At 49.9% G+C, this 10,870-nt stretch overlaps 1 long non-coding RNA gene across 1 annotated transcript; it reads left to right on the top strand.

Moving 5' to 3' along the window:
* The first annotated feature begins 3,309 nt into the window (after nucleotides 1–3,309).
* LOC135978981 (uncharacterized) lies at nucleotides 3,310–8,168 on the top strand. Its single transcript, XR_010596319.1, has 2 exons — nucleotides 3,310–3,694; nucleotides 6,078–8,168. It is a non-coding gene; the product is annotated as an uncharacterized LOC135978981 (long non-coding RNA).
* Nucleotides 8,169–10,870: the final 2,702 nt, after the last annotated feature.

Here is a 10,870-nt window from a genome sequence, read left to right as displayed (position 1 = left end):
GCAGGCCATGGACTGGGACACCTCCGGGGGGTGGGGAATTCCAGTATGATGAGGATGACTTCATCAGCTTCCATATCCAGCCTCAGGCCCCTTACCCATGTCTGCATCCTGACTCCCCCCTTCCTGGAGCCATGGCCCTGCTCCCAGCCCCACCTCAAGGGGGTGGGGGGCACAAACAGGGATAAGGGGGGGCACTGCACCCCTACTCTAAAAAGCATTCCACTGGGCCCAGAGCAATTCTAGCCTCTCCCCCTGTGCTTTGCCGGGCGAAACCAGTCATGGCGGCAGCCGGGCTGTTGGGTGGGGGCGAGAGCCGGGATCCTGGGCGGGGCCTGTGTTGTGAATTCCTTTAATGCTTAACCAATACCATATTAATAGTTGAAACAGTTATTTCTTTAAAATGTTATTTACATCCCTAGTCTGGACACCTGCCTTGTAGCTTCTGAGCCCTTAGGCAGAAAACTCCACCTACCCCCAAAGCTTCAGTGATATTTGCAGTAAAAGAATTCCCCTCTGTCTGGGTGGGGCAACCACTCCCCATTTCCTTCCCCGTGGGTTGGGGGAGCTGTCCTTGTATCTCTCCCTCTCCTTCTCCCTGACCCCTACCCTCTTTCCCTCCCTCCCCCAGCCAGTCTCCATTTGCTCTCACAGTCTACCCCCAACCCCCCCCCGACATCCCTCCTTTCCCTCACAGTGACCCGTCCCCCCCCCCCCACACACACACAGTTTCCTTCTATTGCAGCCCTCTTCCCATCTGGCCCATAAGTCTTCTCTATTCCCCTGCATTGCCCCATCCCCCCTTTAGCACCCTGCCCTGCCCACTGCATCCCCTTCCTGCCCCTGACCCATCCCTCATCCTCCCTCAATCCCCCTTCTACACCCCTCCCCCTCTTAACCCTCTTTCAGCTCCCCCCAGGTGTGGCTGTCCCAGCCCCAGCACATCGTGGGTTGGCTTCCTCCCTGCTCTGCACACAGTGGTAGCTGGCGGGTGTCGAATAGGAAACTGTTCCCTATAGGAATGTGCTACCTGTACCAGTTGCTGATCTGTAAGGGGTTTGTAAGAAACTGCTATTGGGAAAAAACTGCTCTCTGGTGTAGCAAATGACTACAGATAGCAGTTTGTCCCCTGCCCTCTTTTCTTGTCCCCTGCACTCATGGCAGGACTAAGTATTATCTAGACCATTCCTGGCAGGTGTTTCTCAGCTGCATGACTCCCGAACCAGTCGAAGGCAGCGGTGGCTCCAGGCACCAGTGCACCAAGCGTGTGCCTGGGGTGGCAAACCACGGGGGGCAGCCTGCCGGACCCTGCGAGGATGGCAGTCAGGCTGCCTTCAGCGGCTTGCCTGCCGGAGGTTTGCCGGTCCCGTGGATTTGGTGGCAATTCAGCGGCGGGTACACTGAAGCCGCGGGTCTTGGGATCTCCCACAGGCATGCCGCCGAATCCGTGGGACTGGGGACCTCCCCCAGACAAGCTGCTGAAGGCAGCCTGCCTGCCATGCTTGGGGCGGCAAAAAAGCTAGAGCCACCTCTGGCCCCACCCCCTCCATGGTCCCACCCTACTTCTCGTCTTCCCAACAAGGCCCTGACCCCTGACCAGGCTGAGAACAATGGCCCCTGTGGAGAGCCCCTGATGCTCCACCTGGCCTGGGCTGAGGTCTAGGGGCCTTGAGATCAGCCCTGGTACATATCCTTGCTCTCCAGAGTGCACCGCCCAGGGCAGATGGAGAACAGGCTCTAGCTTCTGGCCAGGGGGCAGGGCCTTGTGGGAAGAGGAGCAGGTGTGGAGCCATTGAGAGGGGCCAGGACTGGGAAGAGGCTGGTGCCACAGGCAGGGGCTGTGCTACACAGGGGGGAGCTGATCAGCTGCACCGCCACAAAGCACTGCCATTGCCTGCAATGCTCCACGCCTGCCCGAGGCTTGCAGTGTGTGTGTGGGGGGGCAACATGGCCCCCTTCCCTCAAACTATGCCCAAGTTAAAAAGTAGGGGGGGCTGGACATCCCACTTTTAAAATTGGGGGGGGGCATTGCCCCCTAGTCCCCCATGTTCCAGTGTGGATCTCCTCGCTGTTTGATGTGTGTGTTTTTAGGGCTGTGGGTGTCATGGTCGCTGTCAGTTGGTTGGTAACTTTAGCTACAAATTCATGAAGATGTTTTCTCTGGAATTTTCTCATAATTTAAAAACAATCTAAGCTGCAAACTCTCCCTGTCTGCGTGCTCCTAGGGATCCTCCTCTTTTTGTCTCTAGTGCAGACGGCAGAGTGTCTGGAGAGGGGAAGGAGAAAAGAGGTGAGATTTCAGGCTTTTATATTTATAACAGCATCCCCACTCTGATCTCCTAGAATTGTGTTTTAATTATGATAGAGAAACACACCGAGACACACTCCAGTATTTAATATAAAAAGGTCTGAAACCGTCTCTTTCCTCTCTCATTCAGGCATCTCCCAGCAATGTGTTAGGCAAAAAGATTCTTTTCCCCCAAGAATCAGGCAAGCACAGACAATACTGAAGGGGGTTTATTTATGGTACCGGGAAGACTGACAAGCAGCTTCAAAGATATGGTGCTATAGTGGCCAGTTATATACATTCTCTTATCAATTCATTTGCATTTATCTGTACATACAGAGACTGACATTGTTACGAGTCAAAAGAGAACCCTGAACAAAGATAAAAATAAGAACAATACGTACATATAGAGGTCATCCTAATTGCATCAAACAGCTATGACTACCTTACTGGGGAAGGAGGCGGGGTGTGGGGGGGTAGAGATGAGTACTTACAGATATCCAGTGGGCTGTGAACGGAGGGTTTATTCTGTTCTAAGAACTAAGTTACTGGGTGGGCATTAACCATATAAGCTTATCAATTGCCAGTGCCGTTTGTGCTACTGAAATATCCCTGCTTGCTTGTCTCGGCCTGATCCTGTTTTCCTCACTGAACTGTCGCTTTCCATGGGCACAAGCTTTGTTCCTTCTTACCGATAAGCTGAACTAAGTTATCATGTATTGACAGAAACTATGTCCTTGCTTCTCAGCAGTTTCTGTCTTTTCTGCTGCCTGAATTTTAACTCCTTCCTGGCAAATGGAACCAAAATCCTTGCAGTCTCACAACCAACCCAGGACAGACAATGTATAAGTGAGATTTATTTTCCCCTCCCACCCAGGGCCGGCTCTAGGCACCAACAAAACAAGCAGGTGCTTTGGGCAGCATATTTGCAGGGGGCGGCATTCGCGCCATCCTTTTTTTTTTTTTTTAACTCACTTTCTCCCTTCTCACAACCCTGCAGAAGCGGAGCCATTGAGCAGCTGGGGATCCAGCATGGGAGCTGAAAACCTGCAGGACCCTCGGAGCTGTAGTTCCTTGCCTAGCTCCCTGCCTATAGAGCCAGCCCTGGAGCAGGGAAAGAACTACATTTCCCAGCAAACCCTTGGCAGCTATCAACAGGAAAGGGAGAGGTAGGGAGTGAGGTAGCAGAGACCTCATGCTGCAGCTTGCTGTGAGTTGAAAGGGGTGGCCCTGTGAATGGGGAACAAGTGTGCCCAAGGAGTAGAAGGCTGTGGCCCAGATATTCCCTTCAGAAGACTTCCCCAGACTGGATTAGGGATACTGGTGTGACCTCACCTTGCAGCCCCCAAAGAAGGAATTGGGTGGACTAAATGGACAGTGCCCCTGTCTATCTGAAGCCTAGTAAGGGAGGTACGTGGATTCCACTAGAATTTAAAATGAAAAGTAAGGGAGGGGAGGCTCTGCTAGAGGACCTGGGCAGCTTTAGATACAGTACCAGGCACGTAGGAGGATTTCCACTTCTGAGCCATGGAAGCAGAAATTGACTTTTCCTTTCCAGATTTAGCTAATATTCAGAAAGGGAATCTAGCACCTGCCTTCCAGATTTGAACACCTCAACATTCAGGAGTGCTCAAGCTCAATTTGGGCAGCTATTACTTCATTTCTCCCAGATCAAATATACTGAGCCACTGTAACTTGCTGTAGAAAAAGTAGGATAAAATTGAGCAAGAAATGCTTCCCAGTGGTTATTAGGACTGGAATTGCTATTTTCAACAGCCATTGCCCTTTTTTTTTTTTTTTTAGTTTAATTTGTTTGAAAGGAAGACAGTGATATCACATTGGCAAATTCCCCATAGAAACAAAGAGTGGAACAAAAGAATAATAAAGGCACCTCAACTTTTCCTCATTTATGTAGGACAGTCTTATAATATGCATCCAGATATCCTCCAATCACACAAGCTGAAAATGGTGCCTCTTTACTGCAGTTCTGTAACCATATGGGAACCAATCCTGTCTGTGTTCTGTGTACATCCAAAATTCCTGCTGAATGACCCAACCTGGGAGCAAGTTACCAGTGACCCAGGGCTGAGGCGGTAGGAGGGTGCAAGTTGGTGGAGAACTCAGGGATGGGGCAGTAGGGGGCTGGGGGAAAAGAGGCAGCCCAGCGCTGGGGCGGCAGAGGGTGTGGGAGGGTGGTGGTGGGGGAGAACCCAGGGCTGGGGCAGCAGGTGGGCACGGGAGGGGAGCCAAAAGTTTTTTTGCTTGGAGCAGGAAAAAACCTAGAGCTGGCCCTGGGCGAAGGGAGGCTAAGCAATGGTGGTTGAAGCATGAAGGGACATAGGAATCTTTAGCACATCTGACATGTAAATATCTTGCAACTCAAGCTGCAACAGTGTCATAAAATTGCCTCCTCTCACTTGCAGCATTATCGCCTGCAAATGGAAACAAACTTGTTTGTCTAAGCGATTGGCAGAAAAAGAAGTAGCACTGAGTGGACTTCTAGGCTCTAAAGTTTGTAATTGCTTTATTTTGAGTGTACTTGCTGGTGGCCGCTGTGGAAACAGGGTTAAAGGATTTAAATATAGGCCGCTCAGTTGTAAGAAACAGAGCTACTGTCATGCTAAGTCTTAGCCTAATATTGCGAGACCTGTAGAATAAGGGCTCATGTGGGGCCGTCTGTCCCTTTGGGCTCATGCCATGTGAACTTTTGCTTATGCAACAAGATCAGATGCAGAACGGTGTTGGGGAATTGCTTGCCCCATGTAAGGTCAGTGATATGCATACGCGGGGCTGGGAAATGTGTTGTTGCCCCACGGAAAGCCAATGTGTGGCTTAGGTCAGACCTACTGAGTTGAGGGGTTGTGGTAACACCCTTAGAGAAGAACACAAGTGTGTTCAGTCCGGACAGAGGGGTTGTGGTGACGCCCTCAGGTTAAAAAAAAAAGAGAGAGAGAGAGAAAGAAAAAAAATGACGCATTGGGGTATGAAGGAATAGAGGCCTGTGTGTGTGCGCCAACCAGTGTGAATGAGAGTCATCGAAAGACGCTCAGAGCTCCCTGCGAACCCAAAAGCTTGTGACGGGGGATAGCTCTAACTAATGCAAGCTCGGTGGCTGCATCTTAGTGGATTAGTAAAAGATTCTGACTAAGGTGGCTCTATCTGCCTAGGTCTAGGATTGTGTGACCTCATCTTCCCTCCTCCTCTCCTCCCCGCATGAATCACTGACTGATCTGATCACCTCACCGGAGTCAATTAGAGCACCCGGCATCTGTCTCTGAGACTAGCCGTCGCTCTTTGCTGAAGGGAGGTGTAGGAGGGCCGTGGACATCCTTGATAATCTTTCCTGTGTGAGTGCCCAAGGAGTGGTGTGGTGATTTTAGCTTTATGAGCCGTTGCACTCAGCGGGCAGGATAGAGACGTGTCTTAGTTTATGAGCTGTTGCAGTGGACAGGGCACCCCCACACGCTTAGAGAATGGGTGGAAATCAGTCCAAGGACTTGTAAGTACTTAGAGAATTGGAATTTTTACATGCGTGATGATCCATCTGCCATTCCCACTAGAAGGTACCTTCGATTCAAATGGGATCTTACATCTTAGAGGTACTCTCTAAGACACAAAGTGTAGGATTTAAAAAGCATCCGGATGACTCCCTACCCAAATTATTTTTTGTTAACCCCTCGGCTTCTTTATATCCCCAATTAGTTAAGGCTGAAAGCAAGGAGGGATAGGAAAGGGTTAATTTGAAAAGGCAGCTTGGTCTAGAGATAATGCCGAAAGCCGCTTTGTGTTCAAGGGCAAGAATCGATACAGTCCATGCCAAGCGCTGAAAACAACAAAGTTTAGAGGCTGCAGAAATGGAAAACACAAACAAAACAGCGAAAGGAGGATCTGAGCTTCCTTTCCCTGGAGCCGATGTGGTTTGGGAACGATGAAGAAGCCACAGTCTACTGGCCTGGACTGGAATACCGAGTAAAGGGTCTCTGAAAGAGACACTCCAGGAGACCCCAGGGTGTAAAAGAACAACCCTCCCAAGACCAAAAGCAAGTTGGAGCGAAGGACATCCTGCCGAATTGCGGCCGCAGATCGCGATCGCGGCTTTTTTTTTTTTTTTTTGCTTGGGGCGGCCAAAACCCTGGAGCCGGCCCTGCCCATCTCTCTCTCTCTGTCTCTCCTACCCGGGCCTGGCCAGCCCAGGCAGCACGTTTGTGAGTATAAAAAGAGGGAAAAAGGGGGGTTGCAGGTGGATCTACCCCCGGTCGAAGCAGGACTTACCGTGGTGAAGAAAAAAAAATTATACACTGGCAGGAAGAAACTTGTGGGATCCATGCTTGGGAATGTGGTATTGATTGGATTTGGGGGTTTATTCCACAGGCTGCGCCCTGTGTTTTTGGATAAGTCCTTAAGCATGTATTGCCCTGCCTAACTGGATTTTAAATGACAAATAGCAAAGGCACCTTGTTGCCACTACGCCTGCCATCTCCTCCATTACACTATTACCCCTGTAACACATCCAAATACAGACAATGCCAAATATCTGATAAAACCCAATGGCCAAGGCCTTCACACTTCAGTGATTTATTTAAATATTGTCTGAAAAAGTTTATTTTTAAGGTTCAGGATATCCCATATAAACGAACAATTGAGTGGAAAAAGACTGGCCAAAGGAGATAAAAGTATATGACATCACTACAAATGAGCTTCAAGAATTTGAAATTAAGGTTTTATAATGGGGTTGATATAATGGCCATTCGAGGGGTCTGTAGTATATCAGGGGGAAGGGGTCCTTGTTGTTTTGGTTACCCAATTAGTAAATAATCAGACTCATACTCAGAGAGTGTGTTCTGCCACTGGAAATTTTACCTGTACTGAAATGATCTCAGTAAGTAACTAATCATTTAACCTGTGCCATATTACAATATACATACATGCTAAGTCTTAGCCTAATATTGCGAGACCTGTGGCAGCAGGGCTCACGTCAGAAGTGAGTAAGAAACAGTAGAGTCAGCGTGAGCCAGCCTTGAGATAGCGATGTTTTGAGAACAGAAGTGAGAAAATACAGGAATGGGCAGGAGATAACATAAACAAACTGCAGATGTTTTTAATTAATGCATGCCATTAAAATGTATAAATGCTTGTGTGATATTGCTTGTACTTTGAAGAAACTGAGGCAGAGATGCTCTCTGTCAGCTGTCTTCTTCCCTTGCAATTGCATGTCCTGAATAAAGCTGTCTCTGATTTTGTTGCTTCCAACCTGAGTGGAGTTCGCTTCTTCCACACCACTCTGACACTTTTTTCCCTAAAATACTTAATGAACTTTAGGGTAAACCAGTAAACATGCACAGAGATAAGCAGGGAAATGGTCCCGTTATTGTGGTGAACTTTCTTGACTTAAACACCACCTGGGTGGAATCGAATAGCAGAAGGATCTGAGTCCTCGCTTCACCCAGAGCCTCCCTCACCTTGAGGGCTCCCCTTCCACTCTCCTGTGTGGAAAAGTCCTTATAACCCCGACAAGGCTGGGCCCAGGCTTCCTGAGGGGCTCTCCCCCCAACCTGATAGTGACCACTCACCACACGGGCTAGAGAGTCCTCACTCTGGGGCACTTCCTCCGCTCTGGACGCATCCCTGACCATTGTCTATAGTTCAGAACAAATGCAATTTATTAAACAGCAGCTAATCAAAGAAATCAGGAAACAATGGGAAAGGTGAAAGGAAAGGAAGCACAAACAGCGTCTGTGGGATGCCAGGGCAGTTCACAGTCTGTCCCTCCCACGTCCCAGGCCTCCTGCCCAGGCCCTGGCTGTGCTGCAGGGATTCTGTGGGTCAGACACATGCTCTCGTGGTGGCCACAGGCCCTCAGTCTCTAGGTGACAGGACCTTTCTTCCCAGTGTCCCCAAAAAGGTGCAAATCCAGAGGACAAATAAAAAGCCTCCGAACTTGGTAATCTCTGTAAGACGATGGGGGCGGGGGGGGGGCAGAGAGTGGAAGACTCGTGATCTTTGAGCACTTCTGACTGCTGATCTAGTTCTGTCCCTGCCCTCTCCTAGGGTTTCACGGGATGCAGGCCATGGAGTGGGGCACCCTCGGGGGTCGGGAGAAATGCTAATATCATGGGGATGAATTCATCAGCTGCCACATCCGGCCTCAGGCCCCTTACCCCATGTCTGCGTCCCGACTTGCAGCCTACCAGAGCCATGGCCCTGCTCCCGGCCCCACCTCAAGGGGGGAAGGGGGCACAGACAGGGATAAGGGGGGGCACCGTGTCCCTACTCTAAAAGCATTCCAGTGGGCCCAGAGCAATTCCAGCCTCTCCCACTGTGCTTTCCTGGGCTAAACCAGTCAGGGCTGAGGTGTTTCTGAAACCTTTCTTACGGTCCAAGCACTTACGGAGTCTCCCTCTTTTGTGGATTGCCTGATAATTAAGAAGCCTTGACCACGGTAAGAAACATTCTCCATAGTCGAAGCACTTATCGGGTCTCCTGTGTGGATTCTCTGATGTAAAACATGGGATGAGCGCCATATAAAACTTTCCCCACAGCCTAAGCACTTATGAGATCTCTCTTCTTTGTGGATTAGCTGATGATTTGACCTATATAGGAAACTTTTTCCAGTCTGAGCACTGTTGGGGTCTCACTCCTGTGCGGATCCTCTGAGTGTTATAAGATTTGATCTTTGTGTGAAACTTTTCACATGGTGCAAACACTTATGGAGTCTCTCTCACGTGTGGATTGCCTGATTTGAAACAAGTTCTGATCTCCATTTACAATGTCTTTCACAGGCTAAGCAGTTATAGGGTCACTCCTCTGCATGGATTCTCGGATGTAAAACTAGTGATGACTTCTATTTAGAACATTTTTCCATAGTCTAAGCACTTACAGGGGTCTCTCTCCTGTGTGGATTGCCTGTTTAAGAAGGGTTGGCCTCTCTATGAAACTTTTTCCACAGTCTAAGCCAGGGATGGGCAAACTTTTTGGCCTAGGGGCCACATCGGGGTTGCAAAAATGTATGGAGGGCAGGGTAGGTAAGTCTGTGCCTCCCCAAACAGCCTGGACCCCGCCCCCTATCCTGCCCCCTCCCACGTTCCGCCCCCTGACTGCCCCCTCAGAACTACTGACCCATCCAACCCCCTCTGCTCCTTGTCCCCTCATTAACCCTCCCAGGACCCCACCCCTTATCCAACCTGTCCTACTCCCTGACTGCCCCCATCCCTATCCACACCCCCACCCTGACAGGCCCCCTGGGACTCCCACGCCTATCCAACATCTCCCTCTGTTCCCCATCCCCAAACCGCCACCCCATCCAACCGCCCTCTGCTCCCTGACTGCCCCCTGGGACCCCTACCCCCTTACCATGCCGTAACCAGCCACGCCACCATGCTGCCTGGCAGGAGCAGTAGGCCAGAGCGCTGGCGGCACGGTGTGCTGAGGCTGCGGGGGAGGAGGGACAGCATAAGAACGGCCGTAGTGGGTCAGACCAAAGGTCCATCTAGCCCAGTATCCTGTCTACCAAGAGTGGCCAATGCCAGGTGCCCCAGAGGGAGTGAACCGAACAGGCAATGATCAAGTGATCTCTCTCCTGCCATCCATCTCCACCCTCTAACAAACAGAGTCTAGGGACACCATTCCTTACCCATCCTGGCTAACAGCCATTAATGGACTTAACCTCCATGAATTTATCCAGTTCTCTTTTAATCCTAGCCTTCACTACCTCCTCAGGTAAGGAGTTCCACAAGTTGACCATGCGCTGCATGAAGAACTTCCTTTTACTTGTTTTAAACCTGCTGCCTATTAATTTCATTTGGTGACCCCAGTTCTTGTATTATGGGAAAAAGTAAATAACTTTTCCTTATCTACTTTCTCCGCATCACTCATGATTTTATATAGGGGCAGGGGAGGGGCCGGGGGCTAGCCTCCTCGGCTGGAAGCTCAGGAGCTGGGCAGGACTGTCCCACGGGCTGGATGTGGACTGTGGGCCGTAGTTTGCCCACTTCTGGTCTAAGCATTTATCGGATCTCTCTCCTGTGTGGATTGCCTGATGTCTGACAAGGGCTGACCTCTGTATGAAACTTTTTCCACAGTCTAAGCACTTATGAGGTCTCTCTCCGGTGTGGATTGCCTGATGTTTAACAAGGTCTGACCTCTGAATGAAACTATTCCCACAGTTTAAGCACTTGTGGGGTCTCTCTCCAGTGTGGATTGCCTGATGTCTGACAAGGATTGACCTCTGTATAAAACTTTTTCCACAGCCTAAGCACTTATAGGGTCTCTCACCTGTGTGGATTACCTGATGTGCCATAAGATATGATCTATGTGTGAAACCTTTCCCACAGTCCAAACATTTATGGGATTTCTCTCCTGTGTGGATTTTCTGATGTTTAGCAAGACCTGACCTCCGTATGAAACTTTTTTCACAGTCTAAGCACTTATAGGGTCTCTCTCCAGTGTGGATTGCCTGATGATCAAGTAGGGTTGACCTCCGTATGAAACTTTTCCCACAGTCTAAGCACTTGTGGGGTCTCTCTCCAGTGTGGACTGCCTGATGTCTGACAAGGTCTGACCTCTGTATAAAACTTTTTCCACAGCCTA

Source organism: Chrysemys picta, unplaced genomic scaffold (genome assembly GCF_011386835.1).
Source record: "Chrysemys picta bellii isolate R12L10 unplaced genomic scaffold, ASM1138683v2 scaf586, whole genome shotgun sequence".
Taxonomy (NCBI): Eukaryota; Metazoa; Chordata; order Testudines; family Emydidae; genus Chrysemys; species Chrysemys picta.
Note: the sequence above shows the minus strand (reverse complement) of the source record. Positions and strands in the feature narration are given on the sequence as shown.